This window comes from Drosophila willistoni, unplaced genomic scaffold (assembly GCF_018902025.1).
Source record: "Drosophila willistoni isolate 14030-0811.24 unplaced genomic scaffold, UCI_dwil_1.1 Seg171, whole genome shotgun sequence".
Taxonomy (NCBI): domain Eukaryota; kingdom Metazoa; phylum Arthropoda; class Insecta; order Diptera; family Drosophilidae; genus Drosophila; species Drosophila willistoni.
The window spans coordinates 1,887,656-1,906,002 of NW_025814133.1; the positions used below are offsets into that span (position 1 = coordinate 1,887,656).

Sequence of the window (18,347 nt, forward strand, 5' to 3'; positions counted from 1 at the left end):
TAGAAAACAAATGGGCTTTTTGGTGGATTTTCCAGTGGGTGGTAGTGGCTATACCAACAATGTAAATACTGCCAGACGGTTTTTTAGCCAACCAAATTTAGTAGCCGACATTACTGGAGTAAGCGAAGCTCTAGGTTTAGTGTTATATTAAGGATAATGACTCGTGGATATCAAGTCAATACTGATTCATTCAGCTCATATGTCATGAAAACAGCTTAAATGTATGTCGACAAATATTTATGGTTTTACATGCCGTCATCTGTACATAAAGTTTTAATATATGAAGCGAACATCATCAACAATACAGCACTTCATAATGGAATAATGTCCTAAGAAGCACTTGAAGCCAGGAAAAGCATTTTAAAAATACACGCTTAAAACATTCCCGTAAGGACAAGAGAAGTAATACAATGCAAGATGTTATGAATGGATTACTTGTTTCATCGGATACACTTATAACGACTCTCCCCAAAACAACAATAGCTACTTTCAAAGAAATTAATTTGGACAAAACCGGCTAAATGCTTTTAAAGAATCTTTTAGTGACTCGGATTCATCTGATTCCGATTAATTTTTTTTCAAATATATTACAAATATGTTAATTATCTTAAATTAAAATTTTCAGTAGAATGTGTCTACATTTTTGCAAGTTGCTACTAAAGTTCCGCTAAAAGGGCAGCCTGGACCACTGGGCACAGTCGAGAAATGTACGTTTCAGCGGGGCGATTTGGGCTCGATGGTTAACCTGACACTTGTGCTTACAATGCGCTCTGCCCTTAAGCACGGTGGGAAATTAACGATATCTACATATCTAGCGATCAGAAGGCAATTCTCTGCACTATAAAGAGCCGGTGAATATAGGACAGGCCAACAGCGAGACCCCAACTGTACAACAGAAAAGGAATGGAAACACATCTCGATATACTGGTAGAATGATAAAATTATCAACCTTTGCAAGCGATGACATATGGCCAGAAGGAGACAACAACGGAACCTAGTAAGTGCTGAATCTGAAAGAGAGCAGAAGCGCAGGAAAAGGAATGGAAACACATCTCGATATACTGGTAGAATGATAAAATTATCAACCTTCGCAAGCGATGACATATGGCCAGAAGGAGACAACAACGGAACCTAGTAAGTGCTGAATCTGAAAGAGAGCAGAAGCGCAGGAATTTCGAACTGGCAATTCGCCGCAGCAAATATGAAGACCGCATATATTGCAGATCGTATAAAATCGTGATAAATCTCATCGTTCACCGTTGAACGTTCATAGACACGACAGGCAAAGTCCTCGAAAGAGTTTTGGCGGACAGACTAGTTGAGGCATTAAACTCCACCAGCGCACTGTCAGAAAATCAATTTGGCTTTCGAAAGCCGCGATCTACTATCAACGCAATCCAAAAAGTGGTGACCATAGCACGTAATGCAATGCCTGTGACCTATGGAAAGGAGGAGCCCAACAATGTTGCATTTAACACGGCAAGATGGCCTTGCATACTATATGCCCTGCGTAATTTTGGCATACCGCACTATCTGCTGATTCGATTTCTGTTTATTAAAATTGTACCAAATATAAGTTCTTTTAAAACTATAACTTTCTTATCACCTGAAAGGGGTAATAAACTTAACAGATGGTCATAGATGGTTACCATTTTGAGCACGTTAAGTCACACTCACACGATACATAAATGCTAGTTCTAGCTTGAATTTAATAACGTAAGGTTCAAAACCATACTTGATAAAACAGTTTTTGAAACCATACCTTTTCTAAAAGAAAACAAAAGTTATTGGGTCTGTTTGCTCCAAGTTGATAATTAATCAACAAACATAAAAAAGTGCAACCAAATAATGTATTTGCCACGTGCTCAACATCTTTTCACTTTCAAAGCTGGTAACTGATCAGGAGTGCATCGAAAATCTATGTCAAGTGTTGGTAGTGACAAAAAAAAAACAAACCTAACGAATTTTTAAAAAGTTGATTTAACCTTATGACTCGCTAGATTGATCAGTTTACCCAGTGTGCTGTGTTTAGAAATGCCAGATTGAGTGTGGCCTCTTGTATTGGTTCATGCACTACCCAATTCTGCTGCTCAGACGTTGAAACCGGCCTGTGGTTACGAATCTGGTCTGCTTATGTGTCTATCACGACTCGATGGACCAGCAAGATCCAAGAAGACCGAGCAAGATCCAAGAAACAGTCGTAAAAAAAATCACAGGAAGGAATGAAGGCTAAAGCATAATACAAAGCATCCTTTATAATCCGAAAAAATTTGCTGTATGGCAAATAACTTATTAATTGAGAAAATCAAACAGAATTGTACATAACATGAGTAATCTACTGTTTCGTTCCCTCGAAACATTAGCAACAAAAATATCAAGAAGAAAAGTATGGTTAGAGTAGACAAAAACATTGCACAGTCCCTATGAATGGGTTAAATACCCAGAGAAGACAAGGGTACAAGCTGATGTAAATTGAATTCAAATAACACTGTGCAACACTAAAAATCAAACCGCACTGGATTCAGAATTGAAAAGCCATATTTGTATTTTTCAAAATTAGCTCGTTTTTATACCCTTGCAGAGAGTATTATAAAATTGGTCAGATGTTTGTAACGCACAGAAGGAACCGCTTCCGACCCCATAAAGTATATATATTCTTCCGCCATCTTAAGTGATATCGGGATGAAACTTGATATTTGAGCTACTTATAGCCCGGAGCAGATAAAGTATAAAAATTGTCAGGATCGGACCATTATATCATATAGTTATATAAGAAACTATACTATATAGATGAAGAAATTGGAGTATCTCTAGTATCTAAAGTATCTAAAAGAAACATTTTCATTAAGATTGGAGTATCCCCATGAAATTTATTCCTTTGATAGTTTTGGATATAAAACTTCAGATCCCAAAATTTCAGATCGGATAAATATAACACAAGTTACAGTCAATATAAATCGGCTCACGCATACCCACACGCATACCCACAGACGCAACGCTACGTAAACTGCATGTGTATGCGTGCCAATCGCAGCATGCAGCATGGAAAAGAAGAAGAAAAAGAAATGGAAATGATTTTTGGAAGGTTTTATCTGTGCATTGATGATACAGAAAATGAATTTGGATCATGTAAAAATATTATGCCAAGGACTGCAACGGTATATAAACTTAGGCACAGCCGAAGTTAGTTTCTTTGATATTTATATTTATAACAAGTTGAAATTTTATATTTTGAGGTTGTTTTTCAGTTTGTCATTTGAGCTAAACATGACTTACATAGATATATATTCTTTCATTATACATCCCATCTGAATCATACTCATTTTAGTTAGAAATATTTTATTTCAAAGATAAATCCATTTTGTGAAGGTTCTATAACCCGAAAAGACATTTTCTGCTGTAGTTTGCTAATTCTCTCTAATATTTTGAAAGAATGTTTATTTTCTTAATACAATTGTAGTATCTATCATTAATTTATCAATTAACCTTATTAATTTTATTTCTTGGCAAAGAAATGTTTTTTATTTATATCTTTGTTAATTGGAAAATTAAGCTAGATACTACGATTATCAAGGAAAATATCAAAGAAGATATCTTATATGCCCTTGCAGTCTGTAGAAAATGTTCAGGTTGTGACGTGGGACAGCTCCAAAAAAGGTCGCGAATCGAACATATATCCCGAGCCCTCTAGCCAAACAATTAAACGCCGATTTGTGTTGTATTGCGCTATATTCAGTTGCACAATTTGTGGGGCAAATCGATCGGTTAGATCGGTTGGCTGAAATCTTTATTTCAATGTTAATTCAAATTTCTCACATGTTTTTATTTCATCTTACATTTGTGTTTTTCTCTCCTTTTCACGATTTTCCTGCTTGCCTAATTTTCTGTGACTAGCGCGCCGTCATAGCGGGTTGCCGCTCTGTCACCAGTGCAAGCAAAGATAAAGTAAATTCTAACTGTTCTTCTTCGAATGAAAGAGAATAAAAACCAGGTCCGCGTTGGGTAAGCCTTTCTACTGGCGCGGGGCGGCAATTAACCCTGCACCGCAACATTCACCACACCGTAAATCACTAGCGTCTTCGTGCGGTGGATTACTCTCCAAATACAGTACGGCCAGCTTCACTGTTGGTCGCTTCATAAGTCCATCTACTGAGCGAACGACTGCGCTTCGCACCTGTCCGTCTTTCCAACGATGAACGTCGATCACTCTTCCCTTTGGCCAAGTATAACGTTTAGCGGCATCGTCTACAATTATCACCACGTCACCTACTGCTATCGGCTTGAGCTGCGGTTGGAACCATTTCGTGAACCGCCAATGAACCGCTCTAACGTAGGCCACTAGAACTGCCTTTTAGAAAATGGTTCGGCGTTAATGTTTCCGATTAGGCGCTTTCTAAAGGCACATAGGTCAGAGGCCTTAATTGAAAATTTGCTCTACGTCAGCAAACGCTTCTCTTAACACTTCTTTCTTCAGGCCGGCCTTTGGCAGTTTTTCCGAAGGTATAGATTTAGTTGAACGTACCAGTCGCTCCCAAACGCCGCCCATGTGCGGTGGGAGGGTTAAACTTAAACTCCAACGTTGGAAACTGTTGCTCCACACCTGAAGTTGATATCCGTTCTATGTGCTCCTTCAATACGCGGCTGGCTCCTCTAAAATTTGTACCATTGTCCGATAGTATGCAGCGCGGCACCCCTCTTCTGGCTACAAACGCCTTCAATACGCAGAGGAATGAGTCGGTTGACAGTGATGCAGCAATTTCTAGGTGTACCGCTCTTCTCGTGCCTGCGGCCCACTGCGACTTCAAATGGGCCGAAGCAGTCCACTCCAGTAAAGGTGAATGGTTGTGTGTGAGGCGATAACCTCTCCTTTGGTAAATCGCCCATCTTTGGTGGCACTGGTCGGGCCACTCGTATACGGCACGCTACACAGGCGTTCGCGACTTTTCTCACTAAAGCGCGAAAGCCGGTTATCCGCTGTTGTACCTCGTTAACGACAATTTCATTGTGCAAATGGTAATTCTTCCTGTGATAGTACTCCACAATCAGAAACGTTACTCTATGCTTTTGCGGTAGTATAATGGGTCGTTTAGTGTCCATATCAATACGCCTTCAATTCTGTCGATTCGTCCTTTGATACGTAGCACTCCCAACTCGTCCAGGTAAGGAGTGCACTTAAATAGCTTTCTTTTCCTATTTGTTATGCCATGTCCTTGGTTTAAGCATCTGATCTCTTCTAGAAACTCCCTTTCTTGGCATGCACGAATAAAAACTGGATCGGTTTCCACATCGCGGTTAATAGCCAAAATGTTCCTCAGTTGTTCTCCGCAAGGCCTCTTACCTTGCAAAAAGTTTAGAATTCGCCTTTGTACCGCCCGTAGCTTTTCCAACGTTCCGAATCGTTCCGGATCAGATGTGATGCAAGCCAAACTAGAGTTCCTTTTGACTTTCTCCTGGTGGTGCAAGATACTTTCACTCGTCTTGCTCGGGCTCCGCTCCATGCTAGGCCTTGTTCATACAAGAATCTTGGGCCAACAAACCAACTTGAATTCCCGGTCATGTCTGGCATCTTTGTCCATTTCGTGCCATCGTCTGCAACGTTAAGCTGGGTGGGTACCCATCGCCAAGATAGCACGTCAGAGTCTTGCACAATTTCTGCAAGACGCAATGCCACAAATTGATTGTATTTGCGGGCATCTGATATAATCCAGCATAAAACGTCCTTTGAATCCGTCCAGAAAATACGCAGACATACTGTTACTGAGAGTTCTGGTTCGATGAATTTCGTCAGCCGTAAACCTAAAACAGCAGCCATCAGTTCCATCCGTGGTATTGAGACTGGCCACTCGTGTCTTTGACGCTACCAGGGAACAGTGGACTATTCCATCCACTTCTGCTCGCAGGTACACAAGCGCTGCATAACAGCTTCACTCAAATTTTCCAGTCTTCTTGGTCCTTTTCCTGAAGAGACTCATCCCAATCCGTTCCTGCTCGCCAGATATTCTGCAAAATAATTTTAGCACGAACAATGAAAAAGCCAAGCAATCCAAGTGGGTCAAAAATTGGCATAACCACACTTAACACAGTTCTTTTGGTTGGATAGTCTTTCGATGCTCTTTCAAGCAAATCCGGCTTGACTACATACGTAAGTTGATCTGTCACGGGGTGAATTTTCTGCACCTCCATGGCCAACTCCGTCATCTCGTCTTCGGTGTTTGTCGACTCGAGCCAGTCGTCGACAAACGTGTTTCTACAAATGGCCGCAACAGCTCTTGGAGATTCTTTTCTGAACCGCTCTGCGTTGCGATTCTTTTTGTAGTTTCTTTGTACGTTTCTGCCGCTTTAGCCACTGCGCCATAGAAACTTCTGAGCCGTCTGGTCCTCTGGGCGCACTCTTACTTAGTGAAACATCTCACTTATGTCACCAGCCACTGCTACTGGTCGCTCCCGAAAACGTATTAGCAAGCCAACTAGAGATGCCAATATGTCCGGGCCCTTTAGCAAGACGTCGTTCAATGACGTGCCTTTGACTTTCGCAGCTGCATCCCAGACCAGCCTCGTCTTGTTCTTGTTTGGGTTAGTGACTGTAAATATAGGAAGAAACCATGAACTTTTACCTTTATTTGAGTATGAATCGGTACATCCAAAGCGTGTATCCCTTTTCTTCATAGCTTTGCACAGTGTCCAACATAAAGCTTCTAAGGTCGATGTCCTTTGCCATTTTCGCTTCTAAACACTGAAGACGCCCCATGGCCATTGAGTATGAATCCGGTAGATCTACTTTGTCGAACCTCCATAACAGTCCAGTTTGCCAACGTTTGTCAATCGGGCAATAGCTTGTGGTCGCCTCCATAATCTGGAACGCGCGCTCTTCGTCTTTCGATCTTAATGGCTAGACTCCATAGCAAAGTATTCTTTCATTGACGCATCCAAAGCGCGCATGCTGCTCGATTCATTGCACTCACATATGTGCAATATGTGTGAGAACGCTGGAGCGGCGTCGCTGTGCCGGCCTTACAGAGCCCAGCCCAATCTACAGCGCGCCGCGACCACGTCGTCTCCTTCGGACTCCCGTATCTCCAAAGGCACACAGCTTGCTTTTACGTTACAGTAACATAAATTTGGTAAATACTGTAGATGGTTTCTCGATGTTACCAGTTCGTCGGTAACTGTTTGCGTAGGCAAGTCTAGCTTACGTACCGTGCGCAAACTCTTGAGTTCAAATCGCACCTTGATAGATGTATCAAGATGTATCTTAATTATGTATTAAGAGATTAAGTCGTCGATGACGACAATCCGACACTTACAACTGGACTGGTCCACTTTAAGCACAGTTCTTCGGCCGGGCCACCTAGTCCTAATTCTTCTGCCAGAGTTTCTTCAATCAAAGAGCAAGCGGCTCCCTCGCCCAGTAAGGCATCCTTCCGTAAAACATGATTGGCATATATCTGAATAATGCCTTGCTTGTTATATCTCCATGGAATAAAATTGGTGGATGAACTGGTTTATCATCCTCATTCGTCTGCCACTGCGATTTGCTTTCCTTGTAGTCCGATGTCTCGTGGATCAACGAGTGGTGTATCTGCCTGCACCCATCGACACCACAACTTGTTTTACTTTTGTAATTCCGAGCCAAAGAAATAAATATTTCAGGATGTAGAAAATGTGCAGGTTGCGACGTGGGACAGCTCCAAAAAAGTTCGCGAGACAAACATATAGTCCGAGCCCTCTAACAAAACAATTAAACGCCGGTTTTGTGTTGCATTGCGCTCTGTCACCAGTGCAAGCAAAGACAAAGTAAACTCTAGCTGTTCTTCTTCGAATGAGAGAGAATAAAAACCAGGAGCGCGTTGGCAATCTACTGGCCTTTCTACTGGCGCGGGGCGGCAATTAAGCCTGCACCGCAACACAGTCCTTGGTACATATATTTTTACATGTTCAAAATTCATTTTCTGTAAATCAATTCATCAATACACAAACAATTCGTAATGAATTGAATAATAACTATGAAAATTTTATCATACTTGACGCATGTAATAAAAAGCGTTAAATTTTATTCCGATAGCTTTTGAACAAAACGCATACGTATCAACGACTCAGTTTCTCATGCTGATCATGAATGCATATACTTGGGGTCAGAATCGTTTCCTTCTATGCATTACAAACATCTGACTAATTCTATAATACTCTCTGCAAGGGTATACAAATTTTTGTGGGTAAGAATACAGATACAATAAAGAACAAAAAAATAGTCAAATCAGTTTAAAAGTTGTCGAATCAAAAAATACATATTTTCAATATTTAGTTATGATCCTTTTTCAATTTTAAAGAATTAATTTCTTACCAGCAGTAACTTGTAAAAACCGTTTAAAAAAAGGATACTTAGAAAATGTTAATTTGGGTCGATTTCCGATATTTGACACCAAATTTGCCTAAAAAGGATATGACATCCTAACCTGTCTGTAAAATGTCTGCCAACCTGTGTTATTTTCCCAATTAAATAGTTATATACTTATTAAAAACTTACAATTTTCAAAACTACTCTGAGAAATGGTACAAAGCAAATTTTTTTGAAAACTATAGCTGTACAATGGAATTTCTACCAGGGTTTGATATTGGCACGAAACTCCGTAGTATTTTTATTTGCTCTTTTACCGCTCCCGTTTTTAACGGGAGAGCGAAAGGCAAACTACGAAAAATAAATGCTATGCTCTATAGCAATAACAAAAACTGAAACAAATTTTCATACAAATTTGCATACAGAGCAGTTTTTGCAAACATTGATTGCTACAATAAATGAGGATTATTTAGATTGGGTGCACCAAGAAGGAAAATATATAAATCATATTTAGTTTATATGACAAAATGAAAAATAGGCTCACAATGTAAACTCAGCTCGCTAAAAAAACAAGCGAGCTTATTTAGGTTTGATTTCAACAACCTACAATTTGTTGCACATTGTAATCTATTAAGTAAATTATAATGGGATAAAGATATTATGTATTAGGAGATTAAGTCACCTAAGGCTGCAAGAAAATCTTGATCTCGATTCGAGAAGAAATGCTTTCGAACGAAATGAAATGATTTGGAAGTTTTATAATGCGTTAAAATGGAAGCATCAGATGCAGGAGGAATTGAAGATGAATAGAAGAACAAATATATATCTTAAAGTTGGACGAAGTAATTTCAACATAAATAAACCAAAGGCAAATTAATTGAGACTCCGACATAACACATTTTTGACTGCAAATAGCACAACGCTGTCATGACGTCCCACACGCAAAAGCATATAAGAGGCGAAGCTATCAGAAAGGATTTTGGTTGTCCTTGGAAAACCTGTTCTGAAAAAAGAAATGAGCCAAGTTTTGAGAATTTAATACAGTGTAGTAAGTGGTCTTACTTTGTAGTCAATATTTAATTTGCCTTAGTTATTGAGGCAAATCTTCTTTTCTGCTTTAATCGGACCTTAATAATCCCCAAAGCTGATGTATCAAGTCATCACGTCAAAAAGGATGCTAATCGGTATGCTAACTAAAATATGCTAACTAAATTCCTTTAAACTCTGTACTTACTACGAATGCTTTGCACTTATTATATATGTATACATATGTACATATGTACCTATTTATTAATATACTTATTTTATACAAAATCGCCGCAAATTCCGAGCCACTGACGTCGGCAGAAAAAAATTCTGCCAGCGTATTTCATGCTGAGGTTAGCCGAAGGCACCCGAACGAGCTAATGTCGTCATTGTACATACATATATATATATTTCGCATTTGAAAAAAAAAATTGGAAGAAGTAAAGCATGATGATTTTTGTCTACGCCACTTCACTTCGTTCGTCAGTGCATTGTTGTTATTGTTTTTTCCAACTTCTGCGCGCGTCGCTTTGTACTTTTCGTTTCTTTGTTCATTCGCGATTGAATTTCGTAGTGGCAGGAACTGTTGAATTTTTTCAAATTCAGTGTATACAGTAATAAAGGTAAGTGTTATTAAAATATTATGAAGTTTTCATTCCCTAATCAATTTTGTTCTTTTCAGAATCCATCCAAAATTCGATTCCGGATGAGCCGACGTGCTAAGAAATTGTTTGGTACAAGCCAAAGACACGTAAATTAAGCAAAACTGTCAAAAACGTAAGAAAATGTAAATATAAATATTTAAATTTAATTTAATATGTTAAAGAATAGATATAAAGAAATTAAAATAAATATGCTATTAAATAAAAACTAATGCATGTTAAAAACCCAAATCAAATCAAGTTTTTATTTATTTTTGGGAAAATGCGGGGATATTCCATTGACAATGTCGCCGCAATGTCGATTGTAAATCCGAGCTATAATTTCGCTGGGACATTGCGTCGACATGTCGCCGCTAATTCTATTGAAAAATCAACCACTATTTTGCTGGGACATTCCGGCGAAATGTTGCCGCAAGTTCCGTTGAACATTCTTCGTCTTCGTCTTCAGCGGAATTTCCGGCGACATGTCGCCGAAAATTCGAGAGAATGTCCGAGACGCTAGGACACACAATGCTAAATGTCGCCGCAAATTTGTATGGCATGTCCCCTGAATGTCCGAGGCGACATCTGAGAAATCGCCTCGGATTTTCAGAGGAATTTGTGGCGACCGGTACTGAAGGGTATGCATGTATGAACATACACACATTAATAGACTTGTATGCATACATACATACATATGTATGTATGTACATACATATGTAAGTTTACATGCCGTTTAGAAAACATAAGCTGCCACGCTCACTCCAACAAACAACAGCCAACTCCCTTAGGGTGAAATAATGTAAATGTTAATTCTCACAACTTGGATATTTATTGGCAATTGGTCTGGTATTACTACTTTCGAATTGATCGAAAACCTCAATCTTTAACACATGCAAACACAAAATAAAACTATGTAGGTACATACATATGTACATATGTATGAACGTACATTCATGGATGAATGTACATGTGTACATCATAGACACCGACGATAAATGTGGGCTGCTTAAAAGCTCAAAAAAGGACCAACAACTTAAAGAATTGTAAATTCGCTACTAAGTTATTTTATGGAATATTCGATTATACTTTACTTTCGATCTTAATACACTTTTCACAAACAAAAGTACTCTTTTTTATTCATTTACATTTTTTCGGAATCATTTTTTTTTTGCAAACCGAGTTCCGTATTTTATTTTCACAACTAGTACTGTGCAAAACTATCAAAAAATAGGAAATTTCATTGCTTTTTATTTTGTAACTTTTTCAAAAATAACCTGTGGGGCACAAAATAATCTTTAAAAAGAGAGTAAACGACAGTTGTTAGTTGTTGCCATTTTTGGGGGTTGTTTTTCACCGTAGAGAGTATGTAGTAAAATAAAAATTTTGCTGCATGTACATACATACATACATACATATGTATGTACATATTTATATGCTTGATGGGGTAGTTAAATCGAATATTCACACACTATTACTGGAATATTCTTTTAGGTTTTCCATAGCTGTTTGTAACTAAACCTCATTACTAATAAAAAACAGAATTCAATAAAAAACAAACATTCTCTATACTTTTTTAAAATCATCCCTTAGAGTGCCTCACCCTATCACAACTCTCTAAAGCTAATATCTCACTTGCAACAGCGCATGCTTAAGAAAGTTGCTTTACCAATATTTAAGATTATTTTTAATTATTTGGGTTTTTGGACTGAAAAAAAAAAGAATACAGTTAAAGATCATTATCGAATTACTGCTGGGAATAAGTAAAACTATTGTTATTGTTACATATGTAGTTTCAATTTGTGTATGGGTGTGCTTTATGGACGCAGTCAGATTCTAAATTTAAAATATATACATACATATGTATGTATGTATATATATTTTTTTTTTGCAATTTCACGACATTACAGACAAATGCAGTTATATTACGTTATTTTCATTTTTGAGTAAAATTAATTTTAAAACTAATTATGTTTTTAATTTAAAGCTTTTGGAGCCAAACTGTATGCTGGACATATTACATGTCTAGGATGGCAACAACGCGTAATTACATACAGTGAGTCAAAAAAGTATTGGCACACTCACAAAGTTGAAGTTTTTCGTGCTATAACTTTTCATCCAATAACAAATTTAAAAAATTTAAAACAGTATTTTCTAAATTCATGGTTTTATTATATGTACATCTAAACAAAACAAAAAATTAATTTCAACGTTTTTTTATAAGTTTAAGCTTAAAAAGTAAAAAAAGGCACAAATTTACATCAAATAAGTATTGTCACATTTCTTATTTTAGCTTATGTTTTTGGCGTCGCAACGGTAAACTCCTGTTATTTTTTCTCTTGTTTTTTACTTCTTTGTACTTCCGAGAATTATATAAGATGCCAATCACTTTTGATCGCGATTTGAACGAACATAGACATAGAAAATGGGCCGAGGTACTGAAATTTCCATAGAACTACGTAAATTAATAATTAAACTGTATTTAGAAAAAAAATCGCGAAATTGGCAAAATTATTGATAAGTCATGGTCTAGTGTTCGAAACATCGTGATGCATTACTGTACATATGTACTATAAATACTAAGGCTGATGTCAGAGTGGACGCGATAAGCGATGCGATAATATTGAGCGACAATGAGCGAGAAAGCTCTGCTTTCAAATTTATATCTAATCGTTGAATGATTGTCAGAGTGCAAGCGAAGCGAGAAGAGAGCGATTCTGAATCGCTTTCTCGCTTCATCCAACTGTTGTTATACGTGTGTTTTCGTTGCGTTCTGAGCTTAAAATATTAAAGAAGCTAACATCGGCTATGCCGAAGTTTATATACCCTTGCAGTCCTTGGTAATAATAATTTTACATGTTCAAAATTTGTTTTCTGCAACTCAATTCATCAATATACAAACGAAACAATTTTACTCTCTATTCTACAATTATTTTACAATCACATATGTAAATTTCATAGCATACTCCATTTTTATGAAAATGTTTCTTCCAGTTCTTCGTGAGCTAAATGATATAGTGGTCCGATCCTGATGGTTTTCATACTTTATTTTTCCCGGGTAATAAAAAAAAAGCTAGGTTTCTCGCTTTGCGGAAAGCTTTCACTCTGCCATGCCATCGCTTTGCAGATCGCTGCGATAATTATCGCTTGTAGCATCGCATCGCTTATCGCGTCCACTCTGACATCAGCCTAATACTGCCCATACAGCATGTCTCCAGACATTCAATGCAAGAAATAACAAATTCCAAAGTACTTAAATTGGTGATATGGATAATTTTAGGGACAAACAGCAAAAGGCATTCGCACGCTACAAAAGCAGAAGTCGCTTTTCAATAGAGTAGATCGTCTTAGTTTTTTTTTGAGTCTCAATAATAAATTTTATTTGATTCAAAAATATTGAGTGTTTATTTTCTTTGTGTACAGAGTCTGTACTACAGACGTAGAAGTACAACGCTCAGTACGAACAAGTGGCCCCCATGACACCAAGCCCGGGCCTGTTACGAATGACCCTAACTAAAGTAAGTGTTAGAACCTCTACCCACTCAGACCTAAGGGCATAGGCGTATTACATATATAAACATAAATTAAACTAAAGAAAATATTAAATGTAATAAAATAATAGGTTACATATAAAAAGAAAATAGGATAGTTTAAAATAAAGATGATTACAATTAATTACGGGCGAGGAAGGACAAGAGCGCAGTTTTTATACCCGGAAGCGATGTTTCGGAACCGATAACGTGCCAAAGTCTGTTGTAGCCAGTATACGAAATGGTACATGCAGAACAAAGTTAGTTGTGCAAGTAGGAAGTATAAGTGGTGTGAAATTGCGAGTTCTTGTAGATGGAACATAAATGTTAATTTGGCTCAACAGCTCGGAAGAGTCAATCTCACCATTCAAAAGTTTGTAAAGAAAAGTTACACCAAGCATAGTTTTTCGATTAGTTAAAAAAGGAAGGTTAATTAACTGAAGTCGACTAGAATAAGATGGAAGTTGTACAGTTGGATCCTAGCGCAAATCACGAAAGGCAAAACGTAAATACTGTTTTTGTACAGGTTCTAATTTGTTTTCATAAAACTCATATTGAGGAGACCAAAGACGGAGGACTAAAGAAGTATAAAGTATTTTGGTAGTATATGGATCCTTGAACTCCTTCGACCAGCGCACAAATGATCTTAGAAAGAGAAGACTTAAAAAGAACCCTCTGCCTCCTATTGCTTAGATATTGTGAAATCCAAGTAATCAGAGCATCCGGGAAGGCAATTAAATTCAGCTTATTTAATAGTAAGGAATGGTTTACCGAATCGAAAGCCTTACTGAAATCCGTATATATAACATCAGTTTGCTTTTGTTTCTTAAAACCTTGGATTACAAAAATTGTGGTAGACCTATTCTTGACAAACCCTTGCTGGTATGGCATACATGCTGTATTTGAGACGTCATAATTTTCTCAAGCGGTTTAGGTATCGCTGACAATTTAGAAATTCCTCTGTAATTAGTGACTTCGGATTTATTGACACATTTGTGAAGAGGTGCAATAAACGAATCCTTCCATATAGTTGGAAACACGGACAGTGTAACGGACAACTCAAAAGGCTTAAGTAAAGATGAGCACAGTGACTCCGCACAGAACCTCAGGGCACAAGCGGGAATACCATCTGGGCCCAGTGAGTATACCGTTATATTAGGATTAAGAATGCAGTTGGATTACGTTATAGGATATGGATATATCTGACTAGAGTTAAACTTAGTAGATATGTACGTAGTCGAGAATATATTAGAAATAGATTGATCTGAAGAGGCCGAAACATTATTAAAAACTCCAAACGATGGAGTTAACGAAACTATAGAACAGATTTTCTGAGAATTGCAACTTGCAACGTTGTAAGTAACTATTATAACATTCAGAATTAGAAACAATTAGAAACAACATTCGATTTAGCAACCAAGTAACGAGAAAGATCCGATGATAGACCCGTGACTGTATACTTTTTGTAATACCTAGATTAAGATTCTTCAGTTTTGACCGTCGCCGCGTAAACCATGGTAATTTTTGCGTCAACACAGGAGACACTAGGGGTACACAGTCATTAAAGATTGAGTTAGAGATATTGTCACTCATCGGTCGTGTTTTTTTTACGCTCTCGTTTAATTACTGTCTTTAATTCTTTCGTGAAGTTAATTTATAATATTCAATTTAAATTCATTGCTTTACCAATTTTCAATAATTCGTTATACTCATCGCGAAGTTTGGGTTAAATTTACTAACATTTATATATATTAATATTAAAACTTTTACAAACGCAAATATAATTTTGTTGTTGCGCTGCTTAGTTTTTGATTTCGTTCAATTTTTTTGCTCCCACCCGCGCTCTCAATTTACAGTTCATAGTTTGTTTTTGTTTGTGTGGTGTTGGCGCTCTCTATTCTTTTGTTTTCTTTTTGATAGCGCTCGCGGCCGTTAACTTCGCGCTGGTGACAAGTTTTTTTTGTCGTGTGTTTTAATACAGAAAAAAAAATATTCTCTTTTTTAGTTTTCTTTTCCTAATTTGCATATTGCAGTTAGCTTTTGGCTTGGTTTGCATACGTCTCTCTTAACATATAAGTTAACAAACAATCTAGCGAACTGCCACTGCACTAAGTCTTAGAAGAATCTGTGCAGCTGCAACGTCGATGTGACGAATTCCACATAAGCATAAATACGCTGACACAGCGTCTGACCAAGAGCTCATAGCATGACCATACGCCTTACATATTTACTTTTTATGTATTTAGCTTTAGATTCATATTCCCACTTATGTATTTAGCTTTAGATTCATATTCCAATTTATGTACTTAGGTTTAGTTCTCTTTTATTTCCTTCAATATATTCAGTTTTTGTATAACCCTTTAACAATAAAGAAGCATAACTCCGGCACTTAGCCGAAACACAATTTATCATCTCTAATATATTGCTGATCCACAAGGATTAGAAGAAGCGAAAAAATAACGGCAAAGCTTGCAACTGCAGATTCCACCATTTTTGTGTGCATACCCATGGGCGCCAGCTGAATTAGGGTAATTCCCAACTAGTTTTAGTGTTGAAGATATGGTATGGCCATTACAATTGTGGATTCTTTAGCGAAGTCTGCTGATGATAGAACTTGGTGGTTCTTGAAATAGCTATACAGACAACCTGCTCACCTTTTGTGCTGCCTATGATTTAAAGTCTTACAAATAAATCAGTAAGATTGACCTGAAGCCCCGCTCAATCAAATTTTTGATTAACTTCAATAAGGTCGAAATCTAGACAAATACCAAAAACGGAAGGCCCGCCGTTTTACACTTGCTGTAAAAAACCCTCTTTTTTGCATATAGTACAATATACTATTACAAAATATTTGGGCGTGACGATTAGTTGGTTAAGGCGAAGCCCTTTACACTAATTCAGCTGGCGCCCATGGGTATGCACACAAAAAAGGTGGAATCTGCAGTTGCAAGCTTTGCCGTTATTTTCTCGCTTAATTTAGTTGGCAATGTAATTCCCAACTAGTTTTAGTGTTGAAGATATGGTATGGCCATTACAATTGTGGATTCTTTAGCGAAGTCTGCTGATGATAGAACTTGGTGGTTCTTGAAATAGCTATACAGACAACCTGCTCACCTTTTGTGCTGCCTATGATTTAAAGTCTTACAAATAAATCAGTAAGATTGACCTGAAGCCCCGCTCAAACAAATTTTTGATTAACTTCAATAAGGTCGAAATCTAGACAAATAATGTATGTCTGTTGCAAATATAATTCCAATAATCCCAGCAAGACAAGTGAAGACTTTTTTTTACTGTTGGCAGTGTGACAATGTAATGCACGCACATACAGTCTAGGTGCGGGATAGTCGTGGCTTGGAGCTGGAGATGCGAAGTGCCAGGTTTCAGGGCGCGTCCTCCAGTCCGTCGGCACATTCGTCTCTACCAGTTCCGGCTTCCGACAATGCCCCTATGTCACCAAATGTTCAGCAGCTAATATCGTTTAGGAGTCCGGCTTTGGCAGGTGTGGAGTCTCTTCCCATTTCCCCTGGAGACAGTATCCTACCTACTAACACGATATCTGTTGTAGTTTGCGAACCGTCCAGGCAAACTTCCGTTCCCAGGAATATTGCCAATAAAGTAGTTATAAGAGGAGCTAGTAAAGTGTTGGCTGCTTCAGCTGCTACTGCATCTGTTGTTGCAGCTACTACTGTGCCTGGCACTTCTAGTTCCCTTGTTGTAGTTCCACCTAAAAAGCTAATTTTTATTTCGAGGCTTGATCCCAATACTACTTCTGAAGAAGTCATAGGCTACATCCAGGGCAAAGTTCAAGCACCAAACATTGCTGTGGAAAAGTTCCGTTTTTCATATACTCTGGACATTTCGTCCTTTAAAATAAGTGTCTCTCCAGATCTTTTTGTCAAAATATGTCATAAAGATTTTTGGCCGGAACACCTTGTTGTAAAAGAGTATACAATACAAAAGAAGAATCGGCCTCCGATTAGCTTGCTACCTGCCTCTGTGAATAACGTTCCTTCCGGCTAGTCTGCACCTATTGGCGAGTCAAAAACCTAATTTCGTCCCTAATTCTGGCCTATCAGAACGTACGGGGACGAAAGTCTAAACTCTCCAGATTCTATGTAGATGGTTTAACCATCATATTCTTGCGTTTACTGAAACTTGGCGGAAGCCTGATATTGCCGATGCTTAAATTTTTCACTCAAAATATTTAATATATAGAAATGATTGGACTATCCGTAATGTCCAGTCTTCCAATCAGGAGATTGAATATGTTTGTGTGCCTATCTTACTTGTTCGTATATTCCACCACAGTCCGACTTGGCAGTTTACATTAACCATTTGGAAGCTATTCAACTTGTTTCCTCATATCTCTCTGACAAAAACTTGATCATTGTTCTGGGAGATTTTAATTTACCTGAGATATCCTGAACCCTTTCATATAATTCTTTATTACTGTTGCCCTCATCGTCACATTGTTTCATAGATGGTCTGCTTGAGTTGTCCCTAACTCAAATAAATCCTGTCCGGAATAGTCGTGACAGATCACTAGATCTAATATTTGTGTCGGATTCTTCCAACTGCCATGTTTCCAGGACTGATCCCTTAGTTATCCCTGAAGATAACTTTCATCCAACTCTGGATGTAACCATTGATCTTCCTTTTGAGGTAATGTCTCGTTATAATAACTCGATGCCTCCAATCTTTTCGCAAGACAAACTTTACTAAACATAAAAAGTTTTGGTTAACTAATGATTGGTCATATCTATATTCTTGCACGGATATGGACTCTGTCATTTCTGTCTTCTATAAAACTCTCGT

At 37.8% G+C, this 18,347-nt stretch overlaps 1 protein-coding gene across 1 annotated transcript in view; it reads right to left on the reverse strand.

Moving 5' to 3' along the window:
- The window catches only part of LOC6652588 (pikachurin), a 568,882-nt gene extending 557,524 nt beyond the window's left edge, over nucleotides 1-11,358 (reverse strand). The window contains exon 1 of the mRNA XM_015176487.3: nucleotides 11,097-11,358. The gene's annotated coding sequence lies outside the window, so the exon portion shown is untranslated. The remainder of the gene's footprint in view (nucleotides 1-11,096) is intronic.
- Nucleotides 11,359-18,347: the final 6,989 nt, after the last annotated feature.